We start from the raw sequence: 19,590 nt of genomic DNA on the forward strand, positions 1-19,590 counted from the left end.
ATACCCAAAACTGCATAACCCGACTCTGTCTTCCCTTTAACACCTATGCTGCACCACCACAACCCCCATCCTCTGCACCTGACCCCCTGAGGCTATACCCCACCCGTTGGGGGTTATACCATCACAAGCTGCACCTACACCATCAGCCTCAGCGGACCCTGCTGCAGCGGCGGCCATAGTGACCGCAATACAACGGGTGGCGTAGTCGACAATAAAGAACTTAATAACATCTGTAGGACTGCCACATACAACTGAGTTTGACACCCTGGGCACGGACCGGGTCACAGCCACTCGGAAGACTACAACCCCCATCTGATCCGGCTCCGGATATTCCCCCTAAAAGAATATGGCCCAGGGGGCGCGTCACATACAAGCCCAAAAAAAAATTGGTGCCCATCAGCAATTTCTATACAAACTCACAAATTGCACATGAGAAGACGCATATGATGCCTTATTTTTAGCCGAGTGTTTCTATATGGTGCCTATAGAGCATCAGAGTGAGCATATTCTAATATTATACAGTACAGACCAAAAGTTTGGACACACCTTCTCATTTAAAGATTTTTCTAGATTTTCATGACTATGAAAATTGTACATTCACACTGAAGGCATCAAAACTATCAATTAACACATGTGGAATTATATACTTAACAAAAAAGTGTGAAACAACTGAAAATATGTCTTATATTCTAGGTTCTTCAAAGTAGCCACCTTTTGCTTTGATGACTGCTTTGCACACTCTTGGCATTCTCTTGATGAGTTTCAAGAGGTAGTCACCGGAAATGGTCTTCCAACAATCTTGAAGGAGTTCCCAGAGATGCTTAACACTTGTTGGCCCTTTTGCCTTCACTCTGCGGTCCAGCTCACCCCAAACCATCTCGATTGGGTTCACGTCTGGTGACTGTGGAGGCCAGGTCATCTGGCGTAGCACCCCATCACTCTCCTTCTTGGTCAAATAGCCCTTACACAGCCTAGAGGTGTGTTTGGGGTCATTGTCCTGTTGAAAAATAAATGATGGTTCAACTAAACGCAAACCGGATGGAATAGCATGCCGCTGCAAGATGCTGTGGTAGCCATGCTGGTTCAGTATGCCTTCAATTTTGAATAAATCCCCAACAGTGTTACCAGCAAAGCACCCCCACACCATCACACCTCCTCCCCCATGCTTCATAGTGGGAACCAAGCATGTAGAGTCCATCCGTTCACCTTTTCTGTGTCACACAAAGACACGGTGGTTGGAACAAAAGATCTTAAATTTGGACTCATCAGACCAAAGCACAGATTTCTATTGGTCTAATGTCCATTCCTTGTGTTCTTTAGCCCAAACAAGTCTCTTCTGCTTGTTGCCTGTCCTTAGCAGTGGTTTCCTAGCAGTTATTTTACCATGAAGGCCTGCTGCACAAAGTCTCCTCTTAACAGTTGTTGAAGAGATGTGTCTGCTGCTAGATCTCTGTGTGGCATTGACCTGGTCTCTAATCTGAGCTGCTGTTAACCTGCGATTTCTGAGGCTGGTAACTCGGATAAACTTATCCTCAGAAGCAGAGGTGACTCTTGGTCTTCCTCTCCTGGGGCGGTCCTCATGTGAGAGAGTTTCTTTGTAGTGCTTGATGGTTTTTGCAACTGCACTTGGGGACACTTCAAAGTTTTCCCAATTTTTAGGACTGACTGACCTTCATTTCTTAAAGTAATGATGGCCACTCGTTTTTCTTTACTTAGCTGCTTTTTTCTTGCCATAATACAAATTCTAACAGTCTATTCAGTAGGACTATCAGCTGTGTATCCACCAGACTTCTGCACAGCACAATTGATGGTCCCAACCCCATTTATAAGGCAAGAAATCCGACAAATTAAACCTGACAGGGCACACCTGTGAAGTGAAAACCATTTCCGGTGACTACCACTTGAAGCTCATCAAGACAATGCCAAGAGTGTGCAAAGCAGTCATCAAAGCAAAAGGTGGCTACTTTGAAGAACCTAGAATATAAGACATATTTTCAGTTGTTTCACACTTTTTTGTTAAGTATATAATTCCACATGTGTTAATTCATAGTTTTGATGCCTTCAGTGTGAATGTACAATTTTCATAGTCATGAAAATACAGAAAAATCTTTAAATGAGAAGGTGTGTCCAAACTTTTGGTCTGTACTGTATGTAAGTATGGGCAAATAATACAGTTCTGGTGAACTAATTACACAGTCACAAAATGGCCACCATGGTCTCAGACTTTTCTATGATCAATGAAGTAAGGGATCGCTTCACTGTCAAATAAATGGGTGCTCTGAAGTAATATATTACTAGCAAAAATCAAAGAAACTTCGGCACTCCAATGTAGATGCACAAAAAATTATATTTTATTGTATCGGTAGAACCCCACAGAAAGTAGATCGGCCAACGTTTCGACCTAAAAGGTCTTTATCAGGGCCTTTTCTGGTAGATGGGGGAATGTATGAGACAGGTGAAGCGGTGACATGCCGTGCAGTATACTGCACGGCATGTCACCGCTTCACCTGTCTCATACATTCCCCCATCTACCAGAAAAGGCCCTGATAAAGACCTTTTAGGTCGAAACGTTGGCCGATCTACTTTCTGTGGGGTTCTACCGATACAATAAAATATAATTTTTTGTGCATCTACATTGGAGTGCCGAAGTTTCTCAGACTTTTCTATGTCGAGGGTACTTAGGAATAGGGATGTGTGGATTTTTTGAAATTCAAATTCGTTGATTCTGCCAAATTTTCAATAAAAAATTAGATTTGCAATGAATAAATTAGCTACAAATCATAATGCTGAAATGTCTCTAGCTGCAAGGAAAATAGAAATATAACACTCTGATTTCTGGTAGGACTGTATTGAATTCAAAGGGTTATTCCCATCTCTAAGTTCCTATCCCAATGTGTAGTAGGTGTAATAATTATTATATTCTTCTGGTTCGCTATGTCGCTTACCCCATGTGCAGGGTATTAAAGTAGCTTAGGTATCAATGGTTACAAGCCCTCATATAGTGACAGTAAGTTAGTTGTTAGTGGTCGTAACCATGGATATCTAAGCTACTGCAATGTCCTGCACATGGTGTAAGGAACATAGTGAATCAAAGAACTATACTACATTTCTAATTGGAGGTATTTACTAATATTATTATTATTACACCTACTACATATTGGGATAGGATTTTAGAGATATGAGCTTTAATTGTTTATGCTTTGTAATGCAAACACAGCCTTATTAATGTCCAAGTGACCTTAACCTATCTGGCTGGGTGTAAAACGATGGTAAGTGGTGGTAACCAACAGCATATTTAATAACACACTGCAGTTTCAGACTGAAATTGTAGAAATTATTCAACAAAAATGCAAAGCAAGTTATGTAATCGTAAAATGCTACATTGTGAAGTAGCTACACATAGGTTCTTGAACAGAAATGAGCATGCTGCAATAGCATGCAGTTGTAGGGTTGGTTGTGCTAGTTTGGTTATGGCTGTTTTTAAAATGGAAGAAAATATTCTGTATGCAGGCCTAAACACTAACATAAAATGGAACTGAGACAGACCCCCAGGGCTGGCGTCAACACCCGGCACTCCCGGGCAAGTGACGGGGCCGTGGACCATCAGAGGGGCCCACTCCGGGCCCGGGGTGCTCCCCCAGCACCTGTGCAGGACCACCGGCGCTTCACCAGACATGTCTGCGTGTAGTGAGCTGTATGGCTGTGTCTGCTAGTAATGACATGGCAGGGTGACTCTACGCCTTTAATTGTGCTTGTGCGTTGCCCCTACCGCGTCATTACCAGCAGACACAGCTGCACAGCGCATTGCGCACGGCCATGTCTGATGAAGTGCCGGCAATCAAGCTGCGCCAGAGGTCCTGCACAGATGCCGGGGAAGCGGACCGGGCCCCTACAGCGAGAGGGCACCCCTGATGGTCCAGGGCTATGTCTGTGATGGCCATCAAAGACATGGCGGCGGCCCTGCATAGCCACATGCCAGAGGAGCTGAACGGGACACATGCCGGGGGCAAATGAGCGAGGCTTGTTGCCAGCTTCCCAAATCCCTATATTAAAAATATTTCTAATGTGTCTGTGTGTGTGATGCGGGTGTGATGCGAATATCTTTGTATGTCAGTGTGTATCACTGTATATATATTTATGTCTGTTTTTTATGTGTTTTTAAGAATTTGTGTTCAAATATGTACGTGTGTCTGTATGTGTATGTATCTGTGTATATGTTTGTGTATGTGCGTGTCTGCGTATTGCATGTGTGCATATCTGTGTACCATGTGCATGTCTGTATGTGTGTGCATACCTGCATGTGTGCGCATGTCTGTGTACTGTGTGTGTGCATGTCTGCGTACTCTGTGTGTGCGCATGTCTACGTACCGTGTGTGCATGCATGTCTGCGTACTGTGTGCATGTGTGTGTGTGCATGCCTGCATGTGTGCGCATGTCTGCGTACTGTGTGTGCATGTCTGAATACTGTGTGTGCGAATGTCTATGTACCGTGTGTGCATGTCTACGTACTGAGTTTTCATACTGTGTGCATGTGTGCGTGCATGTCTGTATACTGTGTGCATGTGTGTTTGCTAGTGTTGAGCGAGCATGCTCGACACTGCTCGGTACTCGCCCGAGCATCACGCTACTCGGGATGTTCGGCGAGCACCAAGCATTTCCGGGTTACTCGGGCGGGAGCTCGGGTCTCCGCCCTGCATGTTTGGCGCTCTTTACAGAGCCAATGAACATGCAGGGATTGCCAGCCAGTCACTGTAATGCCGCAGCCATGTTGGTTGTGGGCATTACAATGATTGGCTGGCCGCACAGCGTCACCTCGAGTATTTAAAACCGGGCGCCGCCATCTTGGACATAGTCACTCCGGATCAGACAGTGTAGGGACAGCGCTGCTGATTTAGGGAGAGATATAAACTGCAAAATAGTTAGTGTAGGGTCTGTAAAGGCTGCCAGATCAAACAAACAGTCCTTCTCAGGACTAATATCCATCCCAGATATCAGGCAGGCAGGCTGTATAGGAGACGCAGTGGTTATACCAGCAAACGCTGCATTACAGTCCTGTGTGCTGCTCCTGTTGCTGAAATTGCTGGACTTAGCTCCAGGTCTCAGGGGACAGGAAAAATCCTTTTTTTTCATCTAAATCCTCTTTTTTTTCTTCCTCCTTCACACTGTACAAATACCCGTCTTATTAACCTTTTGATGTCCCCCCCCCAAAAAAAAGCATGTCTCCGATTTTTCAGACACAAATATATCTGTTCAAAATAGTCAGGTGTAGGCTAGAGAAACAGAAGTGTAGTTTTGCACTTCCACGGATCAAACCTCTGTATTATCCACTTTTGGGCCATTTGTATCTAAAAAAAAAACAGTTTGAGTGTGTCGCTCACTGTTAAGCCGCAAATATATCTATTTAAAAAAGTCTGCTATACCCCAGTAAACAATAACTGTGGTTTTGCCATCCCACAGTAAAAAATCTCTATTATTCAGGTTTTGATATATTTTCCGTAAAGAAAAACAGTAGTGTCTCCTGACTGTTGCAACGCAAAAATATATCTGTTGAAAATAGTCTGGTGTAGGCCCGACAAATCCCAGTGTGGTTTTGCAGTTCCACGGGTCAAATCTCTGTACTATCCAGTTTTGGGCCTTTGGTATCTAAAAAAACACAGTTTGAGTGTGTCGCTCACTGTTCAGCCGCAAATCTATATATTTAAAAAAGTCTGGTATACCCCAGTAAACAGTAATTGTGGTTTTGCCATCCCACGGTAAAAAATCTCTATTATTCAGGTTTTATTATTTTTTACGTAAAGAAAAACAGTAATAGTTTCTCCCTGATTGTTCAGATTGTTTAAAAGAGTCGGGTGTAGGCCAGAGAAATATAACTGTGGTTTTCCTCTTCCACGGTTCTAATCTACTTTTTATTACCCTTTTTCCATTGATAGTGCAAGTGTAAGCTATTTTACTTCCTTTACAATGGGCATGGCGCGTGGCAAGGGACGTGGAAGTGGACGTTCTGGTGATGGTTCGTGCAGAGGACGGGGCCGTGGCCAAGGTGAAAATGTGCCACAACCAACAGCCACATCTTCTCGCTCCCACTTCTTGACCGAATTACTAGGGAAGCACAGAACAACACCAGTATTGAGAACTGATCAGTGTGAACAGGTTATTAATTGGATAGCAGATAATACTTCCAGTTACCTGGGCACCACCACCTCCGGTCTGTCTTCCACACGGTCAACACTTAGTAGTCGTGAGTCTCGACCGCATACTCCTCCTCCCACCATGCCGAGTGTCGTCAGACAGCAATTGATCCCACACTTGGACACTCTGAAGAGCTGTTCACTGGTCCATTTCCATATTTGTGCCCCTCGCCTGATACGCTTGAAGTGGTGGAAGAGGAGATCCCATGTAGCGATGCCCAAATATTTGAACAGCCACGCTGGCAATTTGTCACAAGAGGTGGACGATGACGAGACACAATTGCCAGGAAGTGAGGAGGAGCATCGTGGTGCGCAAGTGGAAGAGGAGGAGGTGGTGGATGATCTAGTAACTGACCCAACGTGGCAAGAAGACATGTAGAGTGAGGCCAGCGGCACACAGGGGGAGGGAGGCAGAGTACCCCAACAGGCAGGAAGAAGCAGTGTGGTGGCCGCAGACAGAAGGCGGGCAACCGTTCCCCGTAACACCAACACGAGGGACGTTGCCAGTACAAGCGGTTGGTCTTCCAGAGTGTGGAATTTTTTTAAAGGCTCTGCTGATAACCCCAAAAAGACCATATGTTCCACCTGCCATGCCAGCATCAGCAGGGGTGACAAAACTACCAGCCTGACCACCACCAGCATGATCAGGCACATGGCAGCAAAGCACTCGACTTTGTGGGGCGAAACCCAGGGTCCATGACCAGTGTCAGCGGGTGTCACCACTGCTTCTTCCACTGTTGTGCGTGCAATAGAACCCCCTGTTGTGTGTGCAAGTCAATCCCCTGTCCATACTGCATGTAAAGATGCCCCCTCCTCTCAGTCTTCACTTGTTATGGCAGTTTCTCAAGAAACAGCATCAACGTCCACGTCCACGTCCCACCGCAGCATTCAATTGTCCATATCCCAGACCTTTGAACGAAAGCAGAAATTCGCAGCTAATGCCCCACAGGCCACAGTCCTAAATTTGCACATTTCACGACTGCTTGCGTTGGAAATGCTTCCTTTTAGGCTGGTGGAGACGGAATCCTTCCGCAATCTTATGGCAGTGGCCATCCCTCGGTACTCGGTCCCCAGCCGACACTATTTGTGCCATCCCCGCACTACACAAGCATGTGTCCCAAAGCATCTGCCATGCCCTCAACAACGCAGTTACTGGGAGAGTCCACCTGACAACGGACACGTGGACAAGTGCTTGTCGCCAGGGATGGTACATCTCTCTGACGGCACACTGGGTAAACATAGTGGAAGCCGGGACCCAGTTGGACCTTGGGACGGAACACGTCCTCCCCACACCGAGGATTGCGGGCCCTATGTCAGTCATAGTTGCCCCCACAGTGTATAGCTCCTGCGCATCATCCTCCTCCTCCTCCTCCTCACGTTCAGCCTCCATCTCAAATATCACCACATCAGTTACAAGCTGGAAGCACTGCAGTACTGCCTCCGCCAAGCGGCAACAGGCTGTGCTGAAACTCATAAGCTTAGGTGATAAACCTCACACTGCTTGTGAGTTGTGGACAGCTGTGAAAGAGCAGGCAGATCTGTGGCTGAGACCGCTGAACCTACATCCCGGCATGGTCGTGTGTGACAATGGCCGTAAGCTGGTGGCGGCTCTGAGGCGAGGTGAGATCATACACGTACCATGCCTGGCTCATGTGCTTAACATCGTGGTTCAGCGGTTTCTTAAATCGTACCCCGAGTTGCCAGATCTGCTCGTGAAAGTACGCCGCCTGTCAGCTCATTTTCGCAAGTCGGCTACAGCTTCCGCCGCCCTTGCTGTGTTGCAGCAGCGTTTGCAGCTTCCGGCACACCGACTGGTGTTTGATGTCCCCACACATTGGAACTCTACCCTCCACGTGTTGCAAAGGATTTGTGAGCAGAAGAGAGCAGTTGCGGAGTACCAGATGCAACAAGGCCGTCGATATTCAGATCAGACTCCACACATAAGACCTCAGGAGTGGACATATGTACCATCCTGACAAACTTTGAGGAGGCCACCAAGATGGTGAGTGGCTATGACGCCATCATTAGTGTCAGCATCCCACTTGTCTGTCTTTTGCAACGCTCTCTGCAGAGAATTAAAGAGGAGGCATTGCAGCCAGAGTATGATGATATGGATCAAAAAGCCGTAGTGGGCGATTACATACAGCCCAGCCTCATCTCATCCCAATGTGCATTGGGGGACAATGAGGGAGAGGAGGAGGAGGAGGAAGAACAGGAGCTGCTTTCATGGCTGTAGACGGTAGTACCTGTACAAGTGTCATACCGTCGTTTCAGGGTGGGTGGCCTGAGGACAGGGGGGAGGAGGAGGAGCAGGAGGAGGAGGAGGAGAGCATGGTCAGTCGTCATCTTGGTGAGGACACGGAAATCTTGCCCATTACCAGTCTGGCACACATGGCTGACTTTATGTTATGCTGCCTTAACCGTGACCCTCGCGTTGTCAAAATGTTGGGTGACAGTCATTACTGGTTGGTGACACTTTTAGACCCCCGCTACAAGGAGAACTTTCACTCTCTTATTCCTGAGGTGGAGAGGTCTACAAAAATGGGGCAGTACCAGAAGGCCCTTGCTGCAGAACTCTTAAAAAAATTCCCATCTGAACACGCTAGCGGCAGAGGTCACAGTTCGTTGCCCAACCAAGGCATACAGGCGAGAGAGATGCAACTCCAATCCAGCAGAGGCAGGGGAACACTGTCAACGTTCTGGGACAGATTTCTGACACCCGCCCAGCTTACAGGCCCTGAGGCGCGGGGTACTCTCACAAGGAGTGGAAAGTTTCAAAAGAAGGTGAGGGAGTACCTTGCCGACCGTACCAGCACCCTCCGTGATTCCTCTGTGCCTTTTAATTATTGGGTATCCAAGCTGGACACTTGGAATGAACTCACTCTGTACGCCTTGGAGGTCCTGGCCTGCCCTGCCGCTAGCGTGTTATCGGAGCGTGTTTTTAGTGCCGCTGGGGGAATTATAACTGATAAGCGCACTCGCCTGTCAACTGACAATGCTGACAAGCTGACCCTTATCAAAATGAACAAGGGCTGGATTGGGCCAGACTTCTCATCACCACTAAATGACAGCAGAGTAACATAAAGTCAAATCCACTGTGTTATTTCGGGAGGTGTACTCACATGCACCGCTTCACACCCACACATGGGTATATGCTTCCTCATTTCGGCTGTTTTATGTTCTTCTCCTTATCCTCAGCCTCCACCACCACTATACCACCAGGGTGCCAGCATTGCAAGTTCCTCCGTCATTATTTTTGTCAGCTTTTGCTTGGAAGGCATAAGCAAAGACTGTGGTAGACCCACTCCCCAATAATGGGACTTATGTTTGTAATATGCTGTACTGCATGGCTCTTGTAAGGGGCATTGCAGTTCCTCATAATTTTTGGAAAGCCTTCCATTCACTGCTTAGGCAAACAGTGCACAGGAGACCCAGATGCTATAAATGGAAAAAAAGGTTTAGTTAAGGCCCTCTGACCGCCATGTCATTTCCATGGGGCATTTGGTAGGCATTGCACTCACTGTATGCCCTATAACTGTGTAGCCGAACCGCTCCTTTTGTTACAGAAACATATCCTACAAGACATATCTGGTTGACTGGCCTGATATTGATGTGAATGGTCCCTGCTCCTCCTGCTCTTTCTCCTTTGCCACTACCTCATCCATCATTTATCACCTGAAGCTTTGTTTTAACGAGAGTCATAGAACTTGGATAGTAGCAGGAAAACATCCAGCAATCCTTAGAGGAGGTAGGACATGCGACAAAACGCTGACCACCTCAGGCCTAGCCACTACTACATACATGCGCTTGCATTCCAACAAAACAAAGCAGATGCTAACTTCTATCATCCTCATCATGCTCCTCACCTTGGCACTCTCAACTCCCCTGATGGAGAAGCCAGGGCCCACCGGAGGAGTCTGGTTGTCTGGTGGGCTCGGCCAATGCTGCCCTAAAGCAGGCCAGGCTAAGAAAAGTGTGAGAAAGGTTACCGGGACAAATAGGGGTGGCTGGGGACCGAGTATGGACACCCGGCCGCCCCCTGGAGGCTGGGGAGCAAGCGGGGACATCCGGCCACCGGGCGGCTGGGGACTGAGTATGGATACCAGGCCGCCGACGCAGCCATGGCGTGGTGGCCAGATTCCGCCTCCACATGCCTAAAATGCCCAATTTAAAGTGAAAGCAAGCAAGCAGTTTGGTATTGCAGCCTGGGGGTGGGTGGGTGGCAGGCTGCATACTTGCGCTTGCATTGCAAGGAATGGGAGAGGTACAATTGAACACTGCCCTGGGACAAGGACTTGAACGGGGATAGTTGCAAGTCTGCAATGACAGGTGCAGGATGGGAGGCATCTTCGCATGTACCATGAACAGGGGTTTGGCATGCACACACTACAGCGGAATAGGCTCTCCTTCCCACTAAATGCACTGGGGAGGGCACAGGTAATGTTTTGGTATACGCGCTTAATCTTATGTATAAGGCACACCAGGACAAATAGGGGCGGCTGGGGACTGAGTATGGATACCTCGCTGCCGAAGCAGCCATGAGGTAGTGGCCAGCTTCGGCCTCCTCCAAACTAAAAGGCCCCATTTCAAGTGCAAGCTAGCAGTATGGCATTGCAGTCTGGGGGTGGGTGGGTGGCAGGCTGCACACTTACACTTGCATTAAAAGAAAACAAAGCAGATGCTAACTTCTGTCATTATCATCATGCACCTCACCTTGGCACTCTCAACTTCCCTGATGGAGAAGCCAGGGCCCATCGGAGGAGTCTGGTTCTCTGGTGGGCTCGTCCAATGCTGCCCTAAAGCAGGCCGGGCTAAGAAAAGTGTTTGGGGGGATGTTCCAAGGAGAAATAGGAGCGGCTGGGGACCGTTTATGGACACCCGGCTGCCCCCAGGCGGATGGGAACCGTGTGTGGACACCCGGCCGCAGGGCGGCTGGGGAATGAGCATGGACACCCAGCCGCCGGGCGGCTGGGGACTGAGTATGGATTCCAGGCCGCCAACGCAGCCATGACGTGGTGGCCAGATTCCGCCTCCACATGCCTAAAAGGCCCAATTTCAAGTGCAAGCAAGCAAGCAGTATAGTATTGCAGCCTGGGGGTGGGTGGATGGCAGGCTGCATACTTGCGCTTGTATTGCAAGGAATGGGGGAGGTACAATTGAACACTGCCCTGGGACTAGAACTTGCACGGGGATATTTGCACGTCTGCATCTTCTCATGTGGCAAGGATCAATTATGATGGGCACACTTTTAGACAGTGACCTGGGTGTCAGAGATGCTTCCAGGGGTCTTCCCCATGCTGTTCCCGTATCTTTTCAGCACTTTATGCATGTGTCACACAGCACATGGCCAGATAAGGTTGTAAAATGTTAAAATGACATTTCCCGGTGAATGCATTTGTCACGGTTGAAAGCAATACAAAAGTGCAAAAACGCATAAAAAATGCTACTTGTGAACATAGCCCAAGGTGTGGAGGAGTATTTTTGTTTTTGGTTATTTATTTTACCTTATACACAAGTCTTTACCCTGGAAAAGAAATTCCTTAACATATTTTACAGGAAAAATGTTTCAGTTTCGTTTTTGAACGTTTTATTGTGAGCCCGTAAAAGTGGCTTAATACCTCTGACCACGTTGTTGACAGCAGTGACCTGGGGGTCAGAAATGCTTCCTGGGGCGATCCCCATGCTGTCCCCATGTCATTTGAGCACTGTCACTATCATTTTGGGAACTTGTTAGGCTTTTAAAAGACTGCCGGGGGTGCCACCGCAAAAATGCTCGGGTCTCCCATAGACTAACATTGGGCTCGTTGCTCGGGTCGAGCACCCGAGTATCACGGCGAGCTCGGCCCGAGCTTCGAGCACCCGAGCATTTTAGTGCTCAATCAACACTAGTGTTTGCATGTCTGCGTACTGTGTGTATGTGTGTGTGCATGTCTGAGTACTTTGTGTGTGTGTGCATGACTGTGTACTGTGTGTGCATGTGTGCATGTCTGCATACTATGTGTGTGTGCGTGTGTGCATGTCTGCGTACAGTGTGTGCCTGTGTGCATGTCTGCCTATTGTGCGTGTGCGTGCATGTTTGCATATGTGAAGGATGAGGGGACAGCCTGGGCCCTGTGTTGTATACATATATTTCTCAGCCGTATCTGTGCATCATGAATCGTGTTATGGGGCCCATTGAGACTCTTTCACTCGGGGCCCACGAAAACCTGGAGCTGGCCCTGCAGACACCTATAATAATCATTGGGATTTCATTTTGCATCTTTAATGCAATGAATCCTTTTTGCACATGATTTCCAATGACTGCTTGTCTAAACTGAACAAATAGGAAGAATGTTGGCCCTGCCTCTGACCCAACACCTCTCTAATAGTGATGAGCGAGCACTAAAATGCTCGGGTGCTCGATGCTCGGGTCGAGCACATTGGAATACTCGGGTGCTCGACCTGAGCAATGAGCCCAATGTAAGTCTATGGGAAACTCGAGCATTTTTCAGGCAGCTCCCCCCGGCGGTCTGCAGAGGGCCTAAAAATTGCCCAAATCGATGGGAACAGTGCTCAAATGACATGGCAACAGCATGGGGAAGACCCCTGGAAGCATTTCTGACTCCCAGGTCACTTTTGTCAACAACGTTGTCAGAGGTATTACGCCACTTTTACGGACACACAATAAAACATACCAAAACAAAACCAAAATGGAATTTCCTGGGAAATATGTTAAGGAACATCCTTTCCAGGGTAATGACTTGTATATAAAGCAAAATAAATAACCAAAAACAAAAATGCTCCTCCACACCTTGGACTATGTTCACAAGTAGCGTTTTTGATGCGTTTTTTCACTTTTGCATTGCTTTCAACCGTGACAAATGCATTCACCAGGAAATGTCAATTTAACATTTAACAACCTTATCTGGCAATGTGGTGTGTGAGATATCATCAGACACATAGTGTTTAATTTATGAAGGAGGGACTCTGAGAGTCACAAAGTCTATCTTTATAGGGCCATTAGGCGGCCTTTACTATTCTTAAAGGGCCAGCAGTCGGCCCTCACTATTCTTAGAGAGCCATCAGCCCGCTATGTTTTATTGTTCCCATTACTAAAGAGTGGGTCTCCTATACTGTTATTGCGTATGCAGTGAGTGCCAGGGCTGCTTAAAATTTGGACGCACCCCAATACCACTTTGAAAATTTGGATGCACCCCAATATCCCTTTGAAGAGACTTAGAGGAGGGCCTCCTGAAAACAATATTCCCATTCTTAGGAAGTAGGTCTTCCATTGTGTTTGCCTATGCAGTGAATGCAAGGGTTGCCAAAAATTTGAAGGCACTCCAATGCCCCTTGGAAGAGACGTGGAGGTCAGAGGGCCTCCTGAAAACAATGTTCCCATTATTAGGAAGTGGGTCTCCCATTTTGTTTGCCTATGCAGTGAATGCAAGGGTTGCCAAAAATTTGGAGGCACTCCAATGCCCCTTGGAAGAGACGTGGAGGTCAGAGGGCCTCCTGAAAACAATGTTCCCATTATTAGGAAGTGGGTCTCCCATTGTGTTTGCCTATGCAGTGAATGCAAGGGTTGCCAAAAATTTGGAGACACTCCAATGCCCCTTGGAAGAGACGTAGGGGGCCTCATAAAAAAATATTCCCATTATTAGGAAGTGGGTCTCCCATAGTGTTGGCCTATGCAGTGAATGCAAGGGCTGCCAAAAATTGGGAGGCACTCCAATGCCCCTTGGAAGAGACGTGGAGGAGGGCCTCATGAAAAATGTTCTCATTAGAAAGGAGCGGGCCACTTATACTTGTAATGCCCATGCACTAAGTGTATAGGCTGACAAACATTTACCCCTGGGTGGTATACATGAACATACTGTATAAAAATGTTTTTTTACGGGAATCATAAACACACATTAAAAAAATTATGTGGGTGTTACATCACGGACCACGGTCACCTTGGTGATATAGTGGTGGAGGATGAGGAGAAGGAGGAGGAAAAGAGCAAATAGCCAAAATCAGGAAGCTAATACCCATGTGTGGGTATGAAAAGGTGCATGGGAATACACCTCCCAAGAAAAGACAGTGGATTTGAGTTTATGTTACGCTGCTATCATTCGGTGGTGTTGAGAAGTCTGGCCCAATCCAGCCATTTTTGTAGACCTGTCCACCTCAGGAATAAGAGATATAAAGTTCTCCTTGTAGCGTGGGTCTAGAGCCAATAATGACTGTCACCCAAAATTTTAAGAAAGGCAGTGTAACATAAACTCAGCCATGCGTGCCAGACTACTAACAGGCAAGACTTCGGTGTCCTCACCAAGAGGATGACTGACCATGCTCTCCTCCTCCTCCTCTCTGTCCTCTGGCCATCCACGCTGAACAGACGGTATGACAGCTGTGCAGGTAGTACCGTCTATAGCACATGAAACTAGCTCCTGTCCTTCCTCCTCCTCTTCTTCCTCATTGTCACCCAATCCACGTTGGGATGAGATGAGGCTGGGCTGTGTGTAATCACCCTGTATGGTTCCTTGCTCCATCTCATCATGCTCCGCCAGCAATGCATCCTCTTTGATTGTGAGCATAGAGCGTTTCAGAAGACAGAGAAGCAGGATGGTGATGCTAATTATGGCGTCATCGTCGCTCACCATCTTGGTGGAGTCCTCAAAGTTTTGGGGGATGGTACATATGTCTGACATCCATGTCCACTCCTGAGGTCTTATGTGTGGAGTCTGAACTGAATACCGACGGCCTTGTTGATGCTTGTACTCAACAATTGCCATCTTCTGCTCACCAATCCTTCCCAACATCTGCAGTGTAGAGCTTCAACGCATTGGGACATCACACGCCAGTCTGTGAGCCGGAAGCTGCAAACGCTGCTGAAACACGGCAAGGGTGGCGGAAGCTATAGGTGACTCTCTAAAATGGGCACACAGGCGGCGTACTTTAACAAGCAGATCCGGCAGCTTCGGGTAGGATTTGAGAAACCACTGAAACACGAGGTTAAGTGCTTCCAGCTTGTGACTGATGTGGTCATTTCGGAGATGGAGGCTGAAGAGGAGGAGGAGGCTGAGGAGGATGAGGTGCAGGAGCTGTAGGGCGCAACCCTGATTGACCTAGGGCCCGCAATCCTTGACGTCGGGAGGACGTGTTCCGTCCCAAGGTCCGACTGGTCTCCGCAAATTTAATGTGTCTTATTATGCTGGTCTGAAGAGACCCTGTACACCTAGACACATAGGTTTAAGTCATTTGACTATGTTTGCATTACAAGATTTAAGCTAAATAATAATCATAACATGGTAAATAATAAAAAAATTATCGCTCACCTATTCGGCACAGAAAAATAAGGAGGGCAGAGCTTGATGGGGAGGAAGAGCTGCCAGGAAGGATTAGATACATGGTGAAGTCATCCTGTACTTAACTGTCATAGTAGTACTGTCATGCCGGTGACTAGCACAGTTTGTAAGCGCCGTCCTACTCCCAGCGTGTACCACTCAGCTCCTCCCAGTGTCAGACCATCTCGCTGAGCTGCCTGAGTGCAATACTCCAAATCCAGAATTGCTACATCTTCCTGTTTCTGGAGGGTCTCCACCCAGCTATAGAGAGGCCCGTTCAGACTCTCTAGGAATTTAAAAACACTGCGTTCTGCAGAATTTTGCTTCCCTGGCCTATACCCTGCCAGCAGTTGATGTATTAGACTGCTTCTCCCTCCATAGATTGCCTGAGCTTAGTTCCTAGCTGCAATTCATCACTAGTTCCCTTTCAAGGTGCATTATTGTTTTGACTCTCCTGTTATCGACCCAGCTAGTTTACTCGTTTATTCTGATCTATCTGCTCCTGATCCTGACTTCCTATTTTGAACCTGTGCTGCCCACCCCATCCTTGGACTGTCTGAACATGTCTTTGTCTTCACCCTATGTGCTTCATATTTGTGCCTTTGACCCACCAGTCAGCTGCTGCAAGTCAGCGTACTACCCTGGAGTGGCATCTGGTGACTAAACTAACAACCCAAGCTTATCCTCCCCATCTGAGGCTCTAGTGAAGACCAGGCAGTCACTTTGTTACACCCCTCCAGGGTAAGCCCGGCTAGTGACGTAGTGAGTACACCCCCACCGCTGTCACACTGACTTCCTGTCTAGTGTAGACAGCATGTGCGGAACTGGTGGTATTGCTAAAATCACACGACAAAGCTGCTCCTAATGAAGGGTTCAAAATGTATAGATGTATCTGAACAAGGAAATAAATAGCATTATCTAACCTTCACTAAAAGTGGAGGCCATGTGTAATAGTCATCACCCCTATAAAGTTTGACCAGTCAAATACAATATAAACCACATACAAAAATTGGCCCATACAAAATCATTATAATGAAAATTACTCTAGCTTTTATAGTGAAGCACAGTAAAAGAATACACATACTGTATATAAACACAACACTCCAGCTTCCACAGAGCTCCTTACCCCCTGAGGAGGCAATTGAGAACATGCAAAAGCGCATTGGTCAGCATGCTCTGTGGTACTCTGCGTGTTGCACCCTATTATGGGTAGGATTATTCATGTGGTATACATGTCAAATGAGTATGTATACTATTATTACATTTTTTTTGAAAGTCCTTTACAATTATACCCATGTTGTAATGTGATATCACCTGCATTGTCCTCTATAATCTTGTCTTGTTGTATTGTATTTATTGGCATTAAAGCTGTCTTCTTATAGAATACATATAATAAAATACATACAATTTGGACAAATCTATAATATAACCGGGGATGCGTACCTCTGTCTGAAAGCCTTGATAGACTGCGCATGCGTGACGCGCAGTCTGGCTCCAGACAGAAGCACGCATCCAGCCGTTACAGGTAAGAGGAGTATATGGCGCCGGAGATAGCGGTATGTGTAGACACTGAACGCATACCGCGATCTCCGGCGCCATACTTAGATACTTACCTGACCGGGAGGAGCGTTGCCGCGGCGCCTCTCTTCGCTGGAGACCGGGGGTGGAGTGAAGGCGTCGGATCGGCGCGTGCGCATTGCGCTGTCCAACGTCATTTTACTGAAGACACATTTACAGTGTGTCTTCAGCAAAATGGCGCCGGACAGCGTGGTGCTCCAGCACCGCACTCCTCCCCCGGCCTCCGGCAGAAGAGGACGCAGCAGCGCTGGAGTACAGAGAAGAAAGGTGAGTATAACTGTTTATTATTTTTGTATGTGTGTACAGTGTGAAAGGGATGAGGGGGCCACACATAACAGGATTGTGGGGTGAGGGGACCATGCATATATCAGGATTGGGGGGTGAGGGGTACCACACATACCAGGATTGGGGGTGAGAGGTACCATGCATACCAGGATTGGGGGGTGAGGGGTACCACACATACCAGGATTGGGGGGGTGAGGGGTACCACACATACCAGGATTGGGGGTGAGGGGTACCACTCATACCAGGATTGGGGGTGAGGGGTGCCACACATACCAGGATTGGGGGTGAGGGGTACCATGCATACAAGGATTGGGGGGGTGAGGGGTGCCACACATACCAAGATTGGGGGGTGAGGGGTATCACGCATACCAGGATTGGGGGGTGAGGGGTACCACGCATACCAGGATTGGGGGGTGAGGGGACCATGCATACCAGGATTGGGGGTGAGGGGTGCCACGCATACCGGGATTGGGGATGAGGGGTGCCACACATACCGGGATTGGGGATGAGGGGTGCCACACATGCCGGGATTGGGGATGAGGGTTGCCATGCATACCGGGATTGGGGATGAGGGGGCCACACATACCAGGATAGGGATGAGGAGTGCCACGCATACAGGGATTGGGGATGAGGGGTGCCACGCATACCGGGATTTGGGACGAGGGGTGCCACACATACAAGGATTGGGGATGAGGGGTGCCACGCATACCGGGATTGGGGATGAGGGGGGCCACACATACCAGGATAGGGATGAGGAATGCCACGCATACCGGGATTGGGGATGAGGGGTGCCACACATACCGGGATTGGGGATGAGGTGTGCCACACATACAAGGATTGGGGATGAGGGGTGCCACGCATACTGGGATTGGGGATGAGGGGTGCCACACATACAAGGATTGGGGATGAGGGTGCCACGCATGCCGGGATTTGGGATGAGGGGTGCGACTCATGCCGGGATTGGGGATGAGGCGTGCCACGCATACCGGGATTGGGGATGAGGGCTGGAGTGCCATGCATACCGGGATGAGGGATGGGGTACCATGCATACCAGGATGAGGGATACCATACACATCAGGATAGTGATGAGGGGTGCCACGCATACCACGATAGGGATGAGGGGTGCCACGCATAACGGGATAGAGATGAGGGGTGCCACGCATACCGGGATTGGGGGTGAGGGGTGCCAAGCATAACGGGATTGGGTGTGAGGGGTGCCACGCATACCAAAATTGGGGGTGAGGAGTGCCATGCATACTGGGATTGGGGGTGAATGGTGCCACGCATACCAGGATTGGGGGTGAGGGGTGCCACGCATACCGGGAATGGGGGTGAGGGTTGCCACGCATACCGGGATTGGGGATGAGGGGTGCTAGGCATACTGGGATTGGGGATGAGGGGTGCCATGCATACCGGAATTGGGGATGAGGGGGCCATGCATACCGGGATTGGAAATGAGGGATGGGGTGCCATGCATACAAGGATGAGGGATACCATACACACCAGGATAGGGATGAGGGGTGCCACGCATACCGGGATTGGGGGTGAGGGGTGCCATGCATACCGGGATTGGGGGTGAGGGGTGCCACGCATACCGGGATGAGGGGGGCCACGCATACCGGGATTGGGGGTGAGGTGCCACGCATACCGGGATTGGGGATGAGGGGTACCACACATACCGGGATTGGGGATGAGGGGTGCCACACATGCCGGGATTGGGGATGAGGGTTGCCATGCATACCGGGATTGGGGATGAGGGGGCCACACATACCAGGATAGGGATGAGGAGTGCCACGCATACTGGGATTGGGGATGAGGGGTGCCACGCATACCGGGATTTGGGACGAGGGGTGCCACACATACAAGGATTGGGGATGAGGGGTGCCACGCATACCGGGATTGGGGATGAGGGGGCCACACATACCAGGATAGGGATGAGGAATGCCACGCATACCGGGATTGGGGATGAGGGGTGCCACACATACTGGGATTGGGGATGAGGAGTGCCACACATACAAGGATTGGGGATGAGGGGTGCCACGCATACTGGGATTGGGGATGAGGGGTGCCACACATACAAGGATTGGGGATGAGGGTGCCACGCATGCCGGGATTTGGGATGAGGGGTGCGACTCATGCCGGGATTGGGGATGAGGCGTGCCACGCATACCGGGATTGGGGATGAGGGCTGGAGTGCCATGCATACCGGGATGAGGGATGGGGTACCA

Source organism: Phyllobates terribilis, unplaced genomic scaffold (genome assembly GCF_046119375.1).
Source record: "Phyllobates terribilis strain yellow unplaced genomic scaffold, ASM4611937v1 Scaffold_5__5_contigs__length_657084704, whole genome shotgun sequence".
Classification (NCBI taxonomy): domain Eukaryota; kingdom Metazoa; phylum Chordata; class Amphibia; order Anura; family Dendrobatidae; genus Phyllobates; species Phyllobates terribilis.